Source organism: Gavialis gangeticus, unplaced genomic scaffold, assembly GCF_001723915.1.
Source record: "Gavialis gangeticus isolate Ggan-Ray unplaced genomic scaffold, GavGan_comp1, whole genome shotgun sequence".
NCBI classification, from domain to species: Eukaryota; Metazoa; Chordata; order Crocodylia; family Gavialidae; genus Gavialis; species Gavialis gangeticus.
This window is the reverse complement of record NW_017729024.1, coordinates 131974231-131994510: the sequence shown is the minus strand read 5'-3', so window position 1 is coordinate 131994510 and position 20280 is coordinate 131974231. Positions and strand designations below refer to the sequence as shown.

The 20280-nt window shown below is 42.4% G+C and overlaps 1 protein-coding gene across 1 annotated transcript in view; it reads right to left on the bottom strand.

The window, feature by feature from the left end:
• Positions 1 to 11943: 11943 nt before the first annotated feature.
• The window catches only part of JMY (junction mediating and regulatory protein, p53 cofactor), a 163975-nt gene continuing 155638 nt past the window's right edge, over positions 11944 to 20280 (bottom strand). Inside the window, exon 12 of the mRNA XM_019518250.1 lies at positions 11944 to 17473. The gene's annotated coding sequence lies outside the window, so the exon portion shown is untranslated. The remainder of the gene's footprint in view (positions 17474 to 20280) is intronic.

Sequence of the window (20280 nt, the reverse complement as noted above, 5' to 3'; positions counted from 1 at the left end):
AACCTTTAACTGTTAAGTGTAAACCAGGGGTTGCACTAAGTGCTGGTATGGAAGAACACTACAAGGCAGGGAGGTGTGACTGACAGCTCCTGGAGTTCCCTTTCTACTGGGCTAGATCTTGTGCAATACTGTGTACTTAAAGTGTCAAACAGTGAAATTAGGTGAGACTTTCTGTCTAGGAATCAGAAATCGTGCTGTTGCTCAAATGGCCATCCCCAGTGCTTCCCTGCTGCAAGGTAGGAAATTTAGACTCAAGAGACTTAGCTAGAGCTGGGTCTCCTAGGGCTGCTACTTTCATACCTCAGCTCAAAGCAAGACTCTTAGGACATTCAGGGTTTGTAGGCTCCTGGCTCCATGACAGACAGCCTGGATACCTCACAGTTTGCAACTCTGGGGCTGGCAGCATGGTATTCAAGCCCATTTCCCCAGGACTCCCTGTGCTTGAAACTTCCTCATGCTTGTGTTTCACTGGAAGTTCATTGAAGCTGATGCAGTTTTGTACAGCACTTTACATGAATGCATTGGCATTTTCTAGCAAAAGCCACTTTGATCAGAAAATACTCAACTATCTGGACTTCTGGCTTGTGTCTTGGTCTACTTATGTTTCAAACTCTTTCATATCAGATGTGGATGCTAGTGCTTGTGATCTGGAGCCAGTGTGGATGCAACACCAGAAAGAACCTGAGAGGGTTTTGATTTATTTCAGCAAAGACTGAAGTTCTCTGATGACAAATTGTGCTGCCATTTGAAAGTCATTTGCGCAGTGGTTACATCTATGAAACATATTGTTTGTATGGGGCGAAGGTTTGGTTAGGATAAATGGTGGATCCCTACAAATAACTCTTTAGACTCAGGATTGATTCCTCAGATGCAGTTTCCTAGGTTGCTGAAAAAACTGTAATGCTGGGATTTCACACTTGCACAGAGGCCTAGGCATAAGGAGGGCAGTGCTTTGAAGGGGCCATGATTTGAAGCCAGGGAGGAAGAATTTGGATGTTTAGCAGGATATGTACACTCAGAAATGTCTCTCTCCTCTCTCATGGTTTTCAGAGTACAATTGTTCCTTATGCATCTGCTGCCATAATGAATGTGCATTTGTATGTAGCTGGGTTCCAGGACTAAATTCAAAGTTATCCATATCACCTGAGATAAGTAGCAAAGAGCCAGGATTTCAGTGTAGCAGCTCCTGAAACTGGATTTAGGGCTATGGAAACAGGTTGGAAATGTTGTAACAGTAATGGTTCGCCCATGCAAAAAGGGTGGGCCCTGTTCTGGACAGTAGATTTCACAGAAATGATAACCAACCCTTAGGAGTTTGTGTTTGAAAGGAAATCAGGCAGGAGAAAAAGAAACTCCAAGGAGTTTTGGATGGGAACAGAACCATTGGGTTGCATTGCAAATATGTAACTAGTTAAGGTGGTGTCAGTTGAAACTAAGTTACTGTATTGTTCTGATTATTAATCAACCTTATTTTTTCCTCCAGAAGAGCCAGAGAATCCCATTTCACTTAATTAAATGCAGGATTGACTTATAACTAAGCCTTTGCAGTCTTGACTATTGCACTTGCAGTATTTTTGTGCATGCAATAAAAATATCAAATCAGAAATAAGTTTCAGTGCAGTTTTTATTTTAGTATTTTAGTGCACTTAACTATTTAGGTTCCTTTCTTGGTTATTTGATTCTCCTGTGGGATTTTGTAAGGGCAGTATTTGCAGCGATTGAGTTATGGTCAGGAAAAAAAGCCTAAAACAGAATTTGTGTGCAGAGTGGACCTGTGACTGGAACAATACAGTACTTACTTTCTTCCTGTCTGGGGTGGTATTTTAGGTGTGCTATTTTTAGCTGCCACAAGGTTGACAGGCAGAGCTGAGATGGGGTGGGGGATGTTATGGTTTGAGGGTAGCTGCCACCTTTCCTTTAGGAAAGGTTAAGAAACTGATGTAACAAGATAGCTACAATGATAGGGAGATACAGGCATATGTCACTCTCTGAAACAGAGGCTTGTGAAGGCTGAAAGTTTCAGTAAAGATAGGTGAAACAGAAAACAAACTAGAAAAGTGCAGCAAGGAAGCAGCAGCCTAGAAGAGCAGGCTGGCTAGCAGCGGCAGTGAGCATAGACACTGCCTCCTGCTGCTTCGTTCCTGTCCTGTTCAGGGAGACTGCTTAGCTCAAAATGGGGCAAGAGTATTTTTCTCTGCTTTTTTCAGTCTGATCGAACCCTCAGAAACGTGATGGATTTTTTCTTTGCCCTCCATTTCTCCTTTTTCTCCTTCTTGCATGCTTTCAGTCTATCCCTGTACCACTCCCTCAGTTGCTCACTCATTCATTCTTTCTTCCCTACACACCCAGTCATCCTCTCTTGTTACCTTCCAGTCCTTCTTTCTTACTCCCCAGCACTAGCCCTGACTCAGACTCCTCACCTCTTCCCATCTTTATGTTTGCTCATGCTTTAGCCTCTCCACAAATATTCTTTCTCCTGTTTGTTGCGTCCCTCTGCTTTTGGGCTCTTCTTCCCTATAAATCTGTTCCTTTCCCAGGCTTTTTAAAACCCCTTTCCTCCTGGTGTTTGTCATCTTCATCCTACTGTTCCCTTGGAGAGGGGGAGGGAAACCTGACAATGGTTTGATCCAGGGGAACACTAGGAAAGGAGCAGCCACAGGTTATCTTTGGTTCTACAGGGCAGAGTTGAGAAGACTGTTACCAAGGGGAAAGGAAATGCATGTGAACATGCAGGCTGTGACTGCACTTGCATTTTTATATATATTCATTTTAATGTGATCCTAAAAGTATATGAACATGATGAAATTGAGTGAGTCAGACATTTTCTCTATCAAAAACTTTTGTAGAGAGGTTCCAGTTAAGGCAGAGTTCATATTCTGACAAAGATGCATTATCCAGCAGAAGATGGCTGAGTCAAGTGTTTTTCGTAGATTCATAGATATTAGGTTCAGAAAGGACCTCAGCAGATCATCGAGTCTGACCCTCTGCCACAGGCAGGAAAGAGCGTGGGCTCAGATGACCCCAGCAAGGTGCTTGTCCAGTCTCCTCTTAGACCCACAGGGTAGGGAAGAGCACCATCTCGCTTGGAAGCCCATTCCAGATTCTGGCAACCCTTACTGGGAAGAAGTTCTTCCTGACGTCTACCCTGAGTCTGCTGTTTCTCAGTTTCTGGCCATTGTTTCTAGTTACTCCAAGGGTGCCCTGGTAAACAGAGCATCTCCTATCCCTTGCCGTCCCCCCCGATGAATTTGTAGATGGCCACAAGATCGCCTCTTAGTCTTCTCTTGCAGAGGCTGAAGAGATTCAGGTCCCTCAGTCTCTCCTCATAGGGCCTTATCTGCAGGCCTCTAACCATACGAGTAGCCCTCCTTTGGACCCTCTTAAGATTATCCACATCCCTCTTGAAGCATGGCGCCCAAAACTGGACGCAGTACTCCAGCTGTGGCCTCACCAGTGCTGCATAGAGGGGAAGTATTACCTCCCTGGACCTGTTTGTGTTGCACCAAGTAACGTATGATAAAGTGTGGTTAACTTTACTGATCACTTCATCATATTGACGTCTCATGTTCATTTTGGAGTCAACTATGACTCCAAGATCCCTTTCAGCTACAGTACTGCTTAGAGGGTCACCCCCCAGCCTGTAAGTGTGTTGATGATTCCTTCTCCCTAGGTGTAGCACTTTGCATTTGTCCTTGTTGAATTGCATCCTATCCTGTTCTGCCCAATTCTCCAGCCTATCCAGATCCAACCGGATTCATTCCATGGCAACTAATCTCTTTACTTTACCCCATAATTTGGTGTCATCCGCAAATTTGGACAGAGTGCTCTCCATGCCCTCATCCAAATCACTGATGAAGACATTGAACAGCACTTGTCCAAGGACCGAAACTTGGGGAACTCCACTGCCCACATCTTTCCAGGTTGATGCCAACCCATCCACCACCACTCTCTGGGTGCATCCCATTAGCCAATTTGCTACTCACCTGACCGTGTAATCATCTACGTCACAGTCACTCAGTTTATTTATGAGTGTCAGTGTGTCCGTGGAGTACCCCCTCTTTCCTCATGTTTCCCGCCTGCCACGACTTGGATCTTAAAGAAATAAAATGGGGAGGAAGTGATTGTTACCAGAGGAAGTACCCGCAGAAAGCACCACACTGGAATAACTTGGTTTTCTCCTTTTGGCTTTTATTCAGTGGTTTACAGGTTTAACAGGTGGGGGGAAGGGGTGAATCACAGTCTGAAGGGTTAATCCTGAATCTCACCTGGGTCACCCTCTGTACTCAGCAGAGGATCTCCGGCCCCTTACTTTGGGCAGTAAGTGCGGTAGTATGCCTACTTGGTTGTGTCGGCATTAAAGGATCAAGGTCCACAGGGTCCCTTCTTCATCTCCTGCCCAGCGAAGGGAGTCTCCAGGCTTCTCTGTCTTGCCTGAGTCCTAGCCCGCTTCCCCCCGTAATTGAAATAAAGTAAAAAGGAAAAAAAAGAAAAGTTTCCTTTTGTTCAATTCCTGCTGCTAATTGACTAATTAGCGGCTTGTTACAAACGCTACTTGTCTTCTTTTGCCGAGCGGCTTCAGCGTGCAGGATCCACGGCTCTCCCCCAGTCGGGGCTTGCTTGCTCAGCCCTCGGTACCCCTTTTCCCTCGGGGTCCTGGAGTCACCTGGACTCTTCAGGGGTTTGGGTGGGCGTGATCCCTCCTGCTGCCGCTCTGGGTCAACGTAGTGTCCCCGATCCTTAATGCCAGCCACAGCTCCAGCACGCGGCACGGCCCCGCTTCTCCCTGCACTCACCGCCACTCCGGTGGAGCCAAGGTAAGATAAGGCAAAGTCTGGGTTCCGGGATCCCTCTGATCCTGCGCCAGGGTCTCTCTTCCCAGATCCTTCTCTCTGGGGGGTCTCTCTCGCAGCTCCTCTCTCTCTCTGTCTTTCTCTGTGGTGCCTGAAGGCACCCTTCCTCTTCTTCCTCTCCTTTTTATCCTCTGGGGTTTAGCTGCCATTGGCTCCTTAGGGCCAGGGGCCTGCCCTCCTCATGGTGTAATTATTTCCAGCTGCCCCCTTTTCCTTAACAACAGGGTCTCAATGAGAACCCTGTTACAATGAGAATAGCATGAGATACCGTATTGGATGCTTTCTTAAAATCCAGGTAGATGACATCTACCTTGCCCCTTGCATCTAGGCATTTTGTGACCTGCTCATAAAAAGAAACTAGGTTAGTCAGGCAGGATCTACCTGCTATGAACCAATGCTGATTGCCCTTCAGCATTATTTTTCCTGCTGGGCTCCCACAAATAATTTTTTCAAAGGTTTTCCCAAGAATAGAGGTAAGGCTAACTGGCCTATAGTTACCCAGATCCTCCTTCCTCTCCTTCTTGAAAATAGGGACCTCACTGGCCCTTTTCCAGTTCTCTGGGACCTGACCTGAGCACCATGAGTGCTTAAAAAACCATGCCAGTGGTTCTGCTATGACACTGGCCAATTCCTTTAGCACCCTTGGATGAAGATCATCCAGGCCTGATGATTTAAACACATCCAGCGCCTCCAAGTGCCCCTTCACTAAGTCGGCACTAACAGTTGGTGGGCTGGTCTCCCTCCTGTGCTGGTCTATAATACAGGTGGAAGATTTGTCCTGATCCGTGTTCAGAAATATGGAAGCAAAAAACTCATTGAAGAGTTCAACTATGTCCCTCCTATCTGTTACCAATTGCCCTAGTCTGCCTTGTAGGGGTCCTATGTTACCCTACATCTTATTTTTGCTCCCTGTATACCTGTAGAAGACTTTATGTTGTCTTCAATTTTTGTTGCCAGCCTAAGTTCCATTGCAGCTTTGGCCTTTATGACTCCCTACAAGTGTGAGCCAAGTAGGTATGCTCCTCCTTGGTAGCTACTTCCACTGCCTGTATGCCTATTATTTTGCTTCTAGGCTTTCCTGGATTTCCCTGTTCAGGCAAGAGGGTTTCTTGGCCCCTTTGCCTTTTTTCATGTGCAAGGGGATTTCAGCTAGCTCCAGGCTTGACTGAAGGTAGCAATGTCACCAACTTTGAATATCATTAGATCTAGCCATGTCACTTCATCCACTTCACTCTCTGTTTCTCATGTAGCTTTCCTTCACCTACTTCAGGGGTTTTAGAAGCATATAATCATAGAACTGGAAGGGACCTGTATGATCATCAAGTCCAGTCCCCTGCCATGGGCAGGACGTATTGGGCTCAGATGAGCTCAGCAAGGTACCTGTCCATCCTTGTGTTGAACACCTCCAACGAGGGCAACTGCACCACATCTGCTGGGAGCGTGTTCCAGATTCTGGTGACCCTTACAGGGAAGAAGTTTTTCCTTATATCAACCCTAAATTTACCCACTATTAATTTATTCCCATTGGTCCTCATCCTCCCTTGTGGTGCCCTCCTGAATAGTTGCTCTCCTAGGTCTTGATACTCCCCCCTGAGGTGCTTGTAGGCAGCTATCAAACCACCTCTCAAGCCTTCTTTTCCCCAGGCTGAACAGGCCCAGTTCCTGGAGTCTCTCCTCATTGGGCCTACCCTTCATGCTCTTAATCAAATAGGGGGCTCTTCTTCGTACCCTCTCAAACTTATCCATGTCCTTCTTGAAGTGCAGTGCCCAGAACTGGGCACAGTACTCCAGCTGAGGCCTCATCAGTGCTGAATAGAGAGGGAGGAGTACCTCCCTGGAACTATTGGCCTCACAGCAGCTGGTGAAGGCCAGAGTTTTATTGGTCCTTTTGGCAGCTTCGTCACGCTGTTGGGTCATATTCATCTTCCAGCCAATGGTGACCCCCAGGTCTCATTCAGATGTTGTGCCAGCCAATAGGCTACCACCCATTGTATAGTTGTTGTGAGGGTTCTTCCTACCCAGGTGAAGGACCTTGCTCTTCTCCCTGTTAAACCTCATCTGATTTTGTTCCGCCCATAAGTCAAGTCTGTCAAGGTCCTCCTGGATCTTTGCCCTATCCTCTGGTGTGCCCACGTTGCCCTACAGCTTGGGATCATGTGCAAACTTAATCATTGCACTTTCTACCCCTTCATCCAAATCGATAATGAATATATTGAATAGCATAGGTCTGAGCACCGATCCCTGGGGGATCCCACTGGAGATGGCCCTCCACGATGAGGCCATTCCATGAATCACCACCATCTGGGAGCGGCCTCTGAGCCAGTTGTTCACCCACTTCACTGTAGACTGGTCCAGCCCAGTACTTTCCAGTTTATTAGAGAGAATCCCATGGGAGACAGAGTCAAAAGCTTTACTGAAGTCTAAGTAGATGATGTCAACTTCATGTCCTTCATCCAGATGTTTAGTGACGTGGTCACAGAAGGACACAAGGTTCGTCAGGCATGATCTGCCCTCAACAGATCTGTGCTGGTTGCTGTTTAGCACCCCATCTGTTATCAGCTTGTAGTTGATGGCCTCCTTAACCAACTTTTCAATGATGTTACCTGGGACCGAGGTCAGACTGGCTTGTGGTTTGCAGGGTCATCCTTTTTCCCTTTCTTAAAGATGGGCACCACATAGGCCCTCTTCCAGTCATCTGGGACCACTCCTGAGTTCCATGATTCTTCAAATAGCTTGGCCAATGGTGCTGCTATAAGTTCGGCCAGTTCTTTCAGGACACTTGGGTGCAGGTAGTTTGGTCCAGTGGACTTGAAGATGTCCAAGCTTTGTAAAAGATCCTTCACCTGTTCTGGGCTGATTTTATGTAGGTTGTTACCTTCCCTTTGTTCCCTGGGTCTCTGGTCAAATAAGCAACCCCCGTTGGGCTTCAGGATTACCAATGCAAAGTATGTATTTAGGAGTTCTGCCTTTTTGCGTGCAGCAACTGTGGGCTGCCCCTGGGTATTCAGTAGAGATCCCAGAGTGGAGCCCTATTTTTTTCTTGCTCCATATGTATCTGTAGAAGGACTTTTTGTTGTCCTTTATACTGGTTGCCAGTTTGATTTCCAGGCCTGCCTTAGCTTTTCAGCCTTTTTTAGCAGGTGTACCGCTTCTGGTGGCGGCAGCCAGATGCAAGGGGTGTGTGGTGTGGTGTTGGTGTTTGCACACAGCCACCACTGCCACCCACCACTCTGCCAGTCAGCAGCCCATGGAACTGCATCTGCAACCAGCCGTGGGAAAGCAATGGAGTATAGTGGTGACCCCCCCACCCAGCACTGCTCGCCCCCCATGACCTCTCGCCCTCCCAGCCCTGTTCCTGGGAGGTGGCATAGATACACACTTATTCCCCCCCCCCACACACACACCGTTGAGACCCTTGTGGCAATCAATCAGGAGAGTGAGCTGGGGTTGGGGGCAGGGAGGCACCAGTGTGCCGTGTAGGTAAAAGGTGAACACACTGGGGGAAATGCCACTGCCACACCCCGGAACACGTTTTGTCCCTGTCCATCCGCCCGCTCCTGTGTACCCCCCAAATACCTTTCTAAGTACCCCTGGTGGTACATGTACCCCCGGTTGACAATCCCTGACCTACTCCATTGCCCAGGTGTGCATGTTAGCAGTAGCTGGGGAGTCCAAAGCTCTCAGAGGAAACTTAACTATCAGGAGGTTCCAGAGCAGTGGTTAAATGTGTCCACCACCAAATTGTTTATCCAAACCTCAGTTCAATCCAGTTTCACTAGGAGTCAAAAAAGATTGTCACTGTATGGATATTTAATTATAATACTTAAAGCTGATTCCTGGGATCAACCCTTACAAGGCCCTCCTGTATTGTTTAGATCAGGGCTGTCAAACTGGCCTTTGAAGGTTTGGCATGCAGTCCCCAGATTCCTGCCTGTCTCACTCCCCACCCCATTTGCTCCTTTCCTGGTGTCCAGGAGGGGGCTGGAGTGCCCAAGCTGCATGCATGGTAAAGGGAGCTGGGCTGCCCACACTGGTAGGGTGGTATATGCAGCTGGGATTTGTGGGGAGAGTTGAGCTGAGGTGCCTGTGCCATGGTAAGACTGCTTATACTGTGCACATGCTTGGGGGGAGGGGGAGCAGTGCTGGACATTCTGCATGGTGGGGAAAGAGTTGGTGGGGGAGGACACCACCTACCCATGCCTCTGGGGTCTGTGGCCTTCCCAACATGCAACCCCCAGCTGCCCAGAAGTTGGATAGCCCTAGTTTAGCTAATGCAATGTGTATGGTACTTTGCAAACACACATACAAAGTATAACATTCCTTCCACCATACACATATTAGCTGGGAAAGGCTGTGCACATTAATGGCACTGCTTAAACAATGTAGGGCATTGTAAGGTCCTTGCCCTGAAGATTTGGCAAATTCCTAGTGAAGCCAGCTCAGATTAAATCTAAATTAACCAAAAAAGTGACAATTACAAGCACTGTTGTTGGGTTGCACAAGCTGCATGAAGATTTGGCTTCCAGGTTTTGTTCTTCTGTGGAATTTTAAATGCTGCTGCTGCTAATGTAGAAGTGAGGAATGGAGTGGAGATGGTCTGGGAGGTGTGAAGTACTGTGCACATTGATAGCAAAACAGGATACTATGGGAGATGGTTTTGGAAAATGAAGCCAAATGGTTTGTTTGCATTTAGTGAGAATGGGGATGTGGAATGATACTGAAAGCCAAGAGAGAGATGTGAACAGGAAGGAATGGAATGGCATGTTAGGAAAGGAAGACCATGTTTCATGTGCAGTGTGTTGATTGCATTACAGAGGAAAGGTGTAGGCCCCTGGAGCAGCACAACAATGGCAAAAAAGGTGTGGGCGAGTATTAGGGAAATTAGGATGGAGAATAAGGCATGGAATTTGCACAAGCTGTAGAAAAAAGTAACAGTTAGTTATTCTTGAGATTCAGGCTAGGGACAGACAGTCAAAAAGCCTGAGCCTGAATTGATTCAGTCTTTGCAGGTTAGTCTGACCTGGCTAGACTAAACCAGTTTGTAAGGATACAGACATTCCAGAAATGCAGGCACATGCCTTCAGTGGGTCAGGCTAGAAGGCAGGGGATGGTAGAGCAGCCCTTCCTTCCTTTCCACAATACTGAGCTGGGGGGTAGGGGGTGTGGCCAGGCCCCTCAGGAAGGGAGCAAGCCCTGCTTGAGCAGGGAGTCATGAAGGGAGGTGGAGTAGCAGGGGGAAGCCAGGCAGACACCTGCAGTTTCTGCCACAGCTCCAGCCGGGGAGCAGAGAGCCCAGCCCAGAGAGCTTGCTGGGATGCTGGGGGAATCTGGTTCAACTTAAATCAGGAAGGGGTCTGGGGCAGACATTGCATAAATGAATTTAACCCAAATCAATTAAGTCTGATACTGCAACCAGGTTTATCTCAAACCAGTTTTAGCCATTTTGAAACTGGTTTATGTGCACTGAACCGCTGTTGTTACAGGTTTAAACCAGTTTCTGATCACTTAAATCAGTTTATGTATAGTATCTGTCCATAGCCTCAGTGTCTGAAGAGATGGTGATAGGAAGCAACACCAGCAATTACAAATAGGCTTGGATACTAGTGTCCAAAGCAAACAGAAGCTCACCATGTTACAGTGAATAAGGTAGGGTTCCTGACTGCACCTTCAAAATATAATCTAGACCACAGATTTTGCAGCTGAAATGCCAATTGGAGATGCAGCTTGACCCTGAGAAGGGGTGAAGTCATCTCTGCAAACAACATGGCAAAGGATTATTAGAATATGCGCTTTTGATGGGTAACTCCCAATGCAGTTACACTAGCAGCACTTGGCAGAGTAGACCATAATTACCAGAACTGTGTAGAAGAGCAGTTGTGTTGGCTAAAGCTTTGGCTCGCTGCTTACAACTGCTGTGCAGCAGCGTGGTCAGACTCACCGCTGCTGGTGAAATGTTTATTGGCTTGCATGGAATTTGCCTTACATGTCTTGTGTTTAGCATGAAACGTCCTGCAGTGGTACTAGCCAGTAACATGACAGGTTGGTCTCAACCATGGGGAACATGAGCAGCAGTACTAAGGAACATGCAATGGGTTTAACAAACTTCTCTCCTTTCCCCAGGTACTCCCAACACTGGACATACTGACTGGTGTGAAGGAAGCTTACTTTAGGTATGCTGTTGTTGCCAGACATCACAACTTGATGTTTTATTTTATAGATTTTGGAAGAACTGACACAGTGAATCACCAACAAGTAGTTATTATCTTGTAGTTTTTCTTCCTTTAAATGTTGCATGTTTCTCAGGGCCACACTGCTCAGGTTAATCTGTTTGACCTTGCAATTTCCCCTTTAAATGTTAACGTGTTTGTATGTAATTTAGAATAATGCCAAACAACAATAGAAAGTGGAGTTACGCAGCCTACTACATTATTAGGATACCCACATCGTAACTGAGAGACTGAACTGGTCTATGGGTTGTTTGTATGAGATTATGTTGTACTTATTCCAAAAACCAAGGTAAACTGTATAGAAATCATGAAGACCTGTTTTTATATTTAAGCTCTCATTTCATTTGTAACTCAGGTATTTTTTAAATCAAGCAAGTTTATTTGGAGGCTTGTTCTTTTTCCACTACCACCACCTCACTGCATGAGTGGATAAGGGATAAAATGCAAAATTTTCTAGAGCAGCTGATGCTTTTAGGACAAACCTTGCAGGGTTACAGAGAGGTGCCAAACTGCCATCTCTTCTACTGGCAAATTTTTTGGTTTCAGTTTTCTACTCTTATTCATGCAGTGTTTTTGCCTTTTGATTAGGAGAGGAACTTATATCCAAGTAGAAATGTATTAACCTGCTGCTTTTATAAAATCCACCTTTCAAACCATTGCTACTGCCATCATATTGTTTAAAGGAAAACACACAAAGCCTGCAATTTAACACTGACGTGGGTTTCGAAGTTTATTTTACCAAGAGCTGTTGAAATAGCACCCCCCCCAGCCAGCCAAAAGACAAAACACCTTACCAGAGAAACCAAATCATGTTACAGTTGGACCAAAGGAATGGAAGGGAAGCAACCTGGCATAAAACAAGAGGCAGCATTCAAATAAATATCCTTTATTGAAGAAAAAAGGAATCATTTTTAAGCACCAAAACTGTGAGTATGTTGTTACATCGCATGTACAAGGAAGGTGATTTCAGTATTGTGTGTACAGGTTTTAACTTTGAAGTCATCATAGTAAAAAACATGAAATACACAGCAATAAACTTACATTGCAGAAAAGTTTCACTAAAGTAAAATAACAAAGGCAAACAGTTAAAACAATTGTTTTAGTTTTCATGTATTGCTAGAAATGCTTGCTTAGTTTTTACATTTTTACATTTGTTCCATAATACTTTAGAACATGGAGCATTATTAAGTATTGTAAATTTGCAGGAGTAGTTTTACAATAAAATGTGCTTTTAAAATGTCCGCTTAAATATAACCGTTAAAGGACTTTCTTAAAGCCAAGCACTGTGTGCTAGTGTTTGATTCTACTTACAATATTGCACAAAGCTAGTCGATGTCAAATCAGTTTTCCATTGGATAAATTTCTCATTTATTCAAATAAGCTAAAAAGAAATCAGTTTGATTAACCCTTTAATGGTTTCATACATGCAAAGTGATTTGCAACCTCCTGCATTTCATACATTTCATGTTGTGCTTCTCTACTAAGGAACACACAAGATGAAATTTGTATGTAAATAGGTAAGTAGCAATCATAGGTACGCTTGGAGGTGCTAAATGAGCATCTTTAATATCACTCACCTTTCCACTATTCATGCTAGAGGAACAGTGTGTCCCCTAGAAGGATGCAAAGACTCGGAAAAACCAAGCCATTCTAGGGTATATTACTTGCTGTAGAAGCCTTGGAATTACCAAAGGAGGCAAAGCTACCTGACTGAAAAACCATGAGTTTTATTTAGAAGTCAAAGGCTTGGTGCTGTGCTTTATATTTGCTGCCACCCTACTTACCAGGACAATCAACATTTTTCTTGGTTTTTTGTTTGTTTGTTTTTTTAAGTGATACACTGCTTGCTAATTGTCTTAGATACTGGCTTTAGACAGGTCCTTCCTCACATGCCTAGTAGTACACTCACCATATTAGATTGCATCTGAGCATCCATACTGGAGAACAGAGGGAAGACCATTCCTGTCAAATTCTGAGGAGCAGGACCAAATATATTTAAAAGATATGAATTACAATAAAGATCCATCACTGCCAGACTGCAGATATGGCCAGTCAAAGCTGGACTCCTGGATGAACAGAGTGAATGGGCAGTGCAAAACAAATCTATATAATAACCCCAAAAATATATTGGCATACCCACCTTTCCCTTCCTAAAAATTCTAATGTTTAAGTACGTTTTAGCAATTTAAATATAAATTTATTTTGTAGGAAAACTTTAAATTACAGTACATTTATAGGATAAAAACAGCCATTGCTGTACTTCATACAGCCTTACATAGCAATAAACAGGACAATGTGCTTCACTATACCAAAGAGCACTTTGCAATAAAGTTTAGAATGAACTACTGTCTCTGTGCTCCAGTAGCATTCAGCATACGCAACATGCTCTATCAGTAAGGTGCTTCCATCTTCAACTGCTTCTTTTTCCAACAAGCTTTGCTTGTTCTGATCTGATTCTCTAACACACTACATCCAACACCACATTCATGCTTATGGAATCAATACCAGTTAATACAGGTTTAAGCAATTGCATAAGTATTGCAATGAAAATAGAATCTGCATACAAATGCAAGTAGCCTTGATTTATAATGACACTCTTAAAACTCAGTGCAAGAAATGGAATAAAGGTAACGTTAACTATTGAAAGCTTCTACTTCTTGATTGGATTTCAGTAATGGCCTCTCTGGATTTGAAGACTTTTGGTTTTTACAGGATATTATGCCAATACACAAAATGATTTTATACAATGAATAAAGTAAAATAGGTGTTGGCCCCCAATCTCTGATATGGGTATCAAAGGACACTACATATAACCATGGTAACTTATTCTAGAGGTGTATACTGCAAAATCTAGGCTGCTGGATTTTTAAAAATGTCCAAGGTAATGTTTCAGGAAAAAAAATCATCTAGGCTAAAATAAATAATTTTACCTAAATACTAAGCAGAAGTGAAAAAGGTAAGTAATTCTAATGGATTTTGGAAACTTGTGAGGGCAGTACAGAAATTCAAGTAAATGCTAATGCCGTTCCTGCTCAAAAGGTACCGCTGTTTACATTTTGGTTGTTTGTAGAAATAAAATACATTCTTTGTTCCCACCAATGAAAATGTCTTATTTCCCAAAGGACAGACTGTGCTCAGTGTTCCTGCATTTACGTTATATATTCTATATTGGGAAGTTCCAAGTCCTTACACTTCCCTTCACCACTGAACCCATTTCATTTCACCAAACAGCTTTGATTAGAGTAAACAAGCAAGTTTCCTTGACATGGAGTGCACAAAATCTTAGTGCTGCAAAAATGTGTGGCTAGTAACAGAGTAATGTAGCCACAATGAAGTAGCACAACCATGAACAGCAAATGCTGAAAATCTCTGAAGAGAGATTTTCCATGCAGGCCTTTTCCCCCTTGCACAGACAAAGAATCGATGCACCTCAGTGACATTTCCTAAAGAGCAGACATGTTCTAATCAACCTTTTGTCAGAAATGCACCGAACTAGCAGGGATTATCAGATGTGTTGGCATGTGAATGTCGTATTTTCCCCATATTATTTTTCCTAGATAACCAACTGCAACAACAAAACCACTACAACATTAGAAAGCACTAGGAACATTTTTATGCTTGAAATTTAACATGGCTACATAAAATTTTTACATCTGGTGCTGGTGGTTTGTATGAAACCATGATGTCAAATGACTGCTGGGAATTAGATTCAAATCTATTTTTTATATTTTTTGGAACATCCACTGCCTTTCCTCATTAAAAACAGCATTTTGATATTAACTGCTATGCTCGGCACAACAGCTGCTGCTTTGTCTGAGTGCATAAAATATGTTCCTACAAAGAAGCAACATCTACAGATTCAGTTCTGACAGGAACCTAATATACTAGCCAAGTACAGAATATATCCAGAACAGGATTACTTTGTTTTTTTAAAAACATGCATAGGTTTCCAAGGCAAAGTTGACAGATCGTATGTAGGTAAATCTGAAAACTCTGCACCACAACACAGGAGGAGCTATTTAAAACACCTCTAACATAGGGCGAGACTCGCAGATAATTTTTGTGCAAGGAAGGGGAACACTGCTCCCATCTTTTAAATTACACTATTTTCCCCCTAACTCAGAAGTTTTGCTAATACCCAACACACATTGTCTAGTCTGCATTTCTTTTTTTAGAAGCAAACAAACTGAATGTGTATCATCCCATCGCTGCTATCCATCGAGCCACCAGGCTTCACAAATTGTATTGTTCTAATCTGTTTTGTGCTATGGCTAAAAATGTCGCACACTTGACCAGCTTATAATGTGATGTAAATTAGGAATGTCAACAACAACACATCACATATACCTGCTACTTAACTGTATGGTCTAAGCTAAATGTTTACATAATATAAATTTTGAAAGTATTGTTATTGCCACAGAACCCAGCATAAGACAGCTTAAACCCATGTAATGAATAAATGTAGGGGAAAAACTTGAGTTTCCAAGTCCTAGGCAAGCTAATGCTGGATGTGTCAGAGCTGATGTTCTGTCAGAGAAGGATGCTGCCCTGACAGCTGGTGCATGCAGCAAAATTAGTACCACTTTGGAAAATGCTGCTCTGAAGTGCTCCTTTGAAACTGAAAATATTTAAGTATTGTCATAAATAAGGCAACAAGCTCAAGAAAATACCTCTAATGCCAAATGCAGAGTGGCAAATTCTTTCAAAACATATGACAGATCTTTATTTTTGAGAACAGGAGCTGCAGAACAGCCCAAAGGTTCAAGAGAAGAGGTTCATTTAGGTTATAGTTGATTGCTAAGGTAGGTCTTCTTGTCCTCACAGCTATTTAAAAAAGTAAATGGCGAGATATTAAATCTCCTGTTATAAAAGTTAGTGGAATATGCATTCCATTATACAGCAGCAGCAACTCCTGACTGCTTTAATGAAAATCAGTACATTAATTTGTCTTTCATAAAATGAATACTGAACAAAAATATTGTTTTCCAAGAAGGAAAGGGGTGGTGCGTTTCTCAAACACACTACATGTCATTTTAGTGAAATACAACACTAGTCAAGACTCAACTTTCGTAACCGGAACATATGTCAGCCAACCAGAACATGGAGCCTTTAACATGGTACAAAATTACCTACAACCCTGTATAGCTGTATCTTTCAAGACAATGGTATTATAAGATTAGCTGCCTGCAGCTATTAGTCACGCAGTTTAGGATGACTTCTTTTTAGGTATGTGTTGCCCTGAAGCTGAACCCTCTTCCTTTAGAACCATATACAGCCAGGGTTAAAAGGAAGAGTATTTTTTCAGCCAAGTAGGTTGGGTAGGCATGATGTACAAATACTTCTGTAGCCACTTAATGGAAATAATAAAAACTAACAGAAGAAAAGCATAAATCTCACAACTGAAGTGGAAGTATGCAAGTCCTACAAACTTCTTTAAGAGTTTTTTAAAGAAGGTTGCTTACAGTAATTAAACAAGAGCAGTTCAAACTAAGAGAGAAAAATAAATTTTAGATATTATCATATTACAAAATATTGCTTCTTATAACAAATTTGTAGGTAAAGATATAACTATTAACTCAGTTTCACACAACTAAATATTACTCTTTAAAAGAATGTGGAAAAGTGTTAAGGTGTAAGACTACATATGGCCTTCTAAAGAGGTGCTGGAATATGCCATGTTAAAATGTACCATGTTGTAAACAATACATTGGTGAATACAGGTATTCCGCTGTTTTTTGTTTTTCATTATCCTGCACAGTCATTTGTTGTTGCTTTTCATACTAATATACACTTCTTCACACTCAAAAGAAAAATTAAAAAATAAATCTTAGTTGCACTTCCATTTACATTTGTCTTCTTACGGTACAGCTAGGATTTCTGCTCTTTTCTGAAGCATTCACTGTTGTGTAACCAGCTCGTCTGGAAGTAGCTACATAATTCATTTTACAAGCAAATGATACTTTTCAGTGCATTGAAGGGTACGTTTCATAGCTGTCCTGATGTTTAACTGCACCTCTCAGTTGTTTCGTCAATGCAGTGTTCTCCCAACTTAAAATCTCTCTCATTTAACTGGCCATGGATACTTATGCAAACAAAAAAAAGTGCTGAAACAAATGGGCAAACATGCTGAAGGCCATCTCCTCCTCATTATGTGCGACATCTAAATGTAGCTTTTTGCCCAGCCGAGAATTTCCAGAACAAAAGGAAACATCACCTGAAAATAAATATTTCAGGATTTTTTTTCTTTCCCCTTAAGCTAAACCATTTGCCAAAGAAAGCCCGCTTCCCCAGCATGGCTTGGATGGTTGAAACTGCTGGCTCTGAATTTTCAGAAATGAAGGGGAAGAATGGTTTTCAGCTGTGGGTTCTCTTCTTACTTCAGTGGCAATGCATCACCTGTGAAAACAAATACATTTAGGTAGTTCCTTTCAATTACTGAACACATCCTCTCCCTTACCTATTATTGCAATTTCTGTGAGGATTACTGAGAAACTTTTTTAAAAACTCTAAGATTCTCCCTGCTCCCAGATTTGGACAGCCAGTATAGGGAGGTGAATGCTAACTTTTAAATAGAATAGAAACCATAGTGGAATATTCCACTTTAAATTCTCAAGTTTACAATCCATGCATCTCTTAGTGGGGGAAAAATAAAGACCTATTTGAAATAGCAGTTTCCCACAAACACGACATGGACCTTTGTTGAGGGGGAGGGAGAGGGGGAAGGGGGCAGGGAAGGCAGAATGATTTTCCAGAAATCTTAACTACCATAGCATAACATGATTGAATGCTGGCTTCAGGCAGAACCCACTCCTCAGCCTCCCTCAATCTCTAGCTGCAGCTTTAAAACTACAGCAGTAACCCTGTCACATCCACTGCTGAACTGGCTGCAGCTTTCAGCCGTTGAGCCAAAAACTACTGCCCATTTGGCAGTGGCTATGATGGGTTCAGAAATGTAATCCTGAAGGATGCACTCCACCTGTCCTGGGGTTAGGAGAGGGCACCATTATAGAGGGTAGAAGCCATTACATGTTTCAGTTTTGGTGCACAATCAGCTTCCTTGCTTAAGAAATGCACTTCAATTTTGAAGGGCTGATTTTGGGGGGAAAGATGCATGTAGTATACAAGGAAATATGATACCTTCATAAGAAAAACTGCACTTTCAGAATGCAATAGAGGTAATTAGTTACATTAATAAATATGTATTGTGCTCTCACAACCTATACACATTTATAACATTCATAACATTCCACAATTCTATATTTTGCAAACCTTTACTGCTCTCTAGCATTACAATAGCAACTGCTGTTAAAGAAAAACCAAAGTATCCACTAACAACTTTGCTACCTTTCCAATTTTCTGAGCAAGAAGCAGACCCAAAGATCATAAGGTTGTCTTTATTAAATTCACTCAGATTGTATTTCAATTTATCCTGGACCTAGATTTCTCTGCGATGTTTCTTTTAAAGCTGTTATTTTAAGAATGCAGGTAATACAAGAGAATCCCTTCTTGGTACTTTTAATTTTCTACCTCTAGCAGATTCTTCTCTCTCTCTAATGAACTTAAAGTATGTAAAGACACTTTCTGTATTTGACAGACAAACTACCAGATTTAGGTTTAACTTTTAAGGTAATATGTTCATTAAATGTAGTTTCTATAGACTGTATTCTGTTTGTTTCATAATGTCTGTACCTCTATAGCATAAACACTTTCAGTATGGAGCAACACAAATTTACAGAGTTGCAATTGAAATCAGTAGTTTCATCCCTTTAAAAGGTATTAAACTGATTTCCTTGTACTAGAAAACAAGTGCTGCAAGTTCTACAGCAGTTGTTTACTTGGGTTAGTTAAATTCCTGAGTAATTATATCTGTTAAATCAATTTATACATGTAATCAACTCAGGTTATCAAGTTATAGCAATCTGACAGAACAGATTTACATTCACTAATGCTTTCCGGGGGGTGGGGGGTGGGAAAGGTGTTCTAAAATCAAATTAATTTCAAAGGTTACTCCCTGCCCCCAAAATTTAAACTATTACAGACTAATCAAAAAATCATCTGTTAGCCAGTTACATAGGCTGTAGCATTTCCATGGTAAAATACAACCTAGTAAAGAGAAAGGAAATAACTACGTGTCCATCTTTAGAATATGTAGTGTGCACTTTCTGCATGGTGCTGAGTCCCTTCAAGTCTTACTGACATCAATGGGAGCTGAAAACTGCATCTGGCAGGGCTGCATTCTTTATAAGGGAAGGTGTTCACTCACGTGGTGATTTGGATTTGTGTAACACTTGTTGAAAAAGATGGCTGCTGATGCCCTAGAGATTCCTCAGATAAAAAAGGAAGGATCTTACACACCGTAGTATATCAAAAGTAAACAAGGTTTAATTAGGCTGATAAAAAACCTACTATGTAAAATCAAAGGTGACCAAATGTATTTTGGCAACATCTAGGAAACTGAGAATAATGCAACTAAGAAGTCAGCCTCAAACTGCCATTGTGTACCCATTTCAGTATGCTTTGCAGGCTCCCTTAGTCTGCCTGGCAACAGTGTACAGGGCAGCCCTGACTGGTTAACCCAGACTGTACAGACATTCACTCTCCCAGAAGAAACTCTCTTGCAAGTGATTTAACCCTTGTTATTCCCAGGTTATTCTTCTCTTGGAGTAGCCATTTTTATTCTCAGAGGAAAAGCCTGAACACGTGTACACTCATGATTTCCCCTGGGAGAGCAGCAACTCTCCCAGGAGAAGCTGAATGTCTATACAAGGAATGGTCAGTGACTGTGCTGAGATCCAAACAAATCAGCTGAGTTTGAGTTCTGTAAGGAGTTTAGTACATCTGAATATTTTGGGTTTAACAATTTCCTTCTTCCTAACAATACTGATGGCAAAGAATAAAGTTAAAATGAAAACAGATCAATTAAGACCGCCAGCTTCCATTCAGTAGATGAATTACCAGCCAGGAGAAAAGGTAGCATTTATTTACCTTTTCTAAAATTCAACACTGGGTATTTTATATCAGTGTTGTCAAATCATTTAATCATCATAACAACACAAAAAAGTCACAATATTTCATAGTCACGGTACTGTGCCTCAAAGATGTAGACACTCATCCCTTTTTAAATGACTGTATACTTGTACTAACCACCACATCTAAGCTATGGCACTGACTTAACCCCACATACCCTTCACTGTATTACTGCA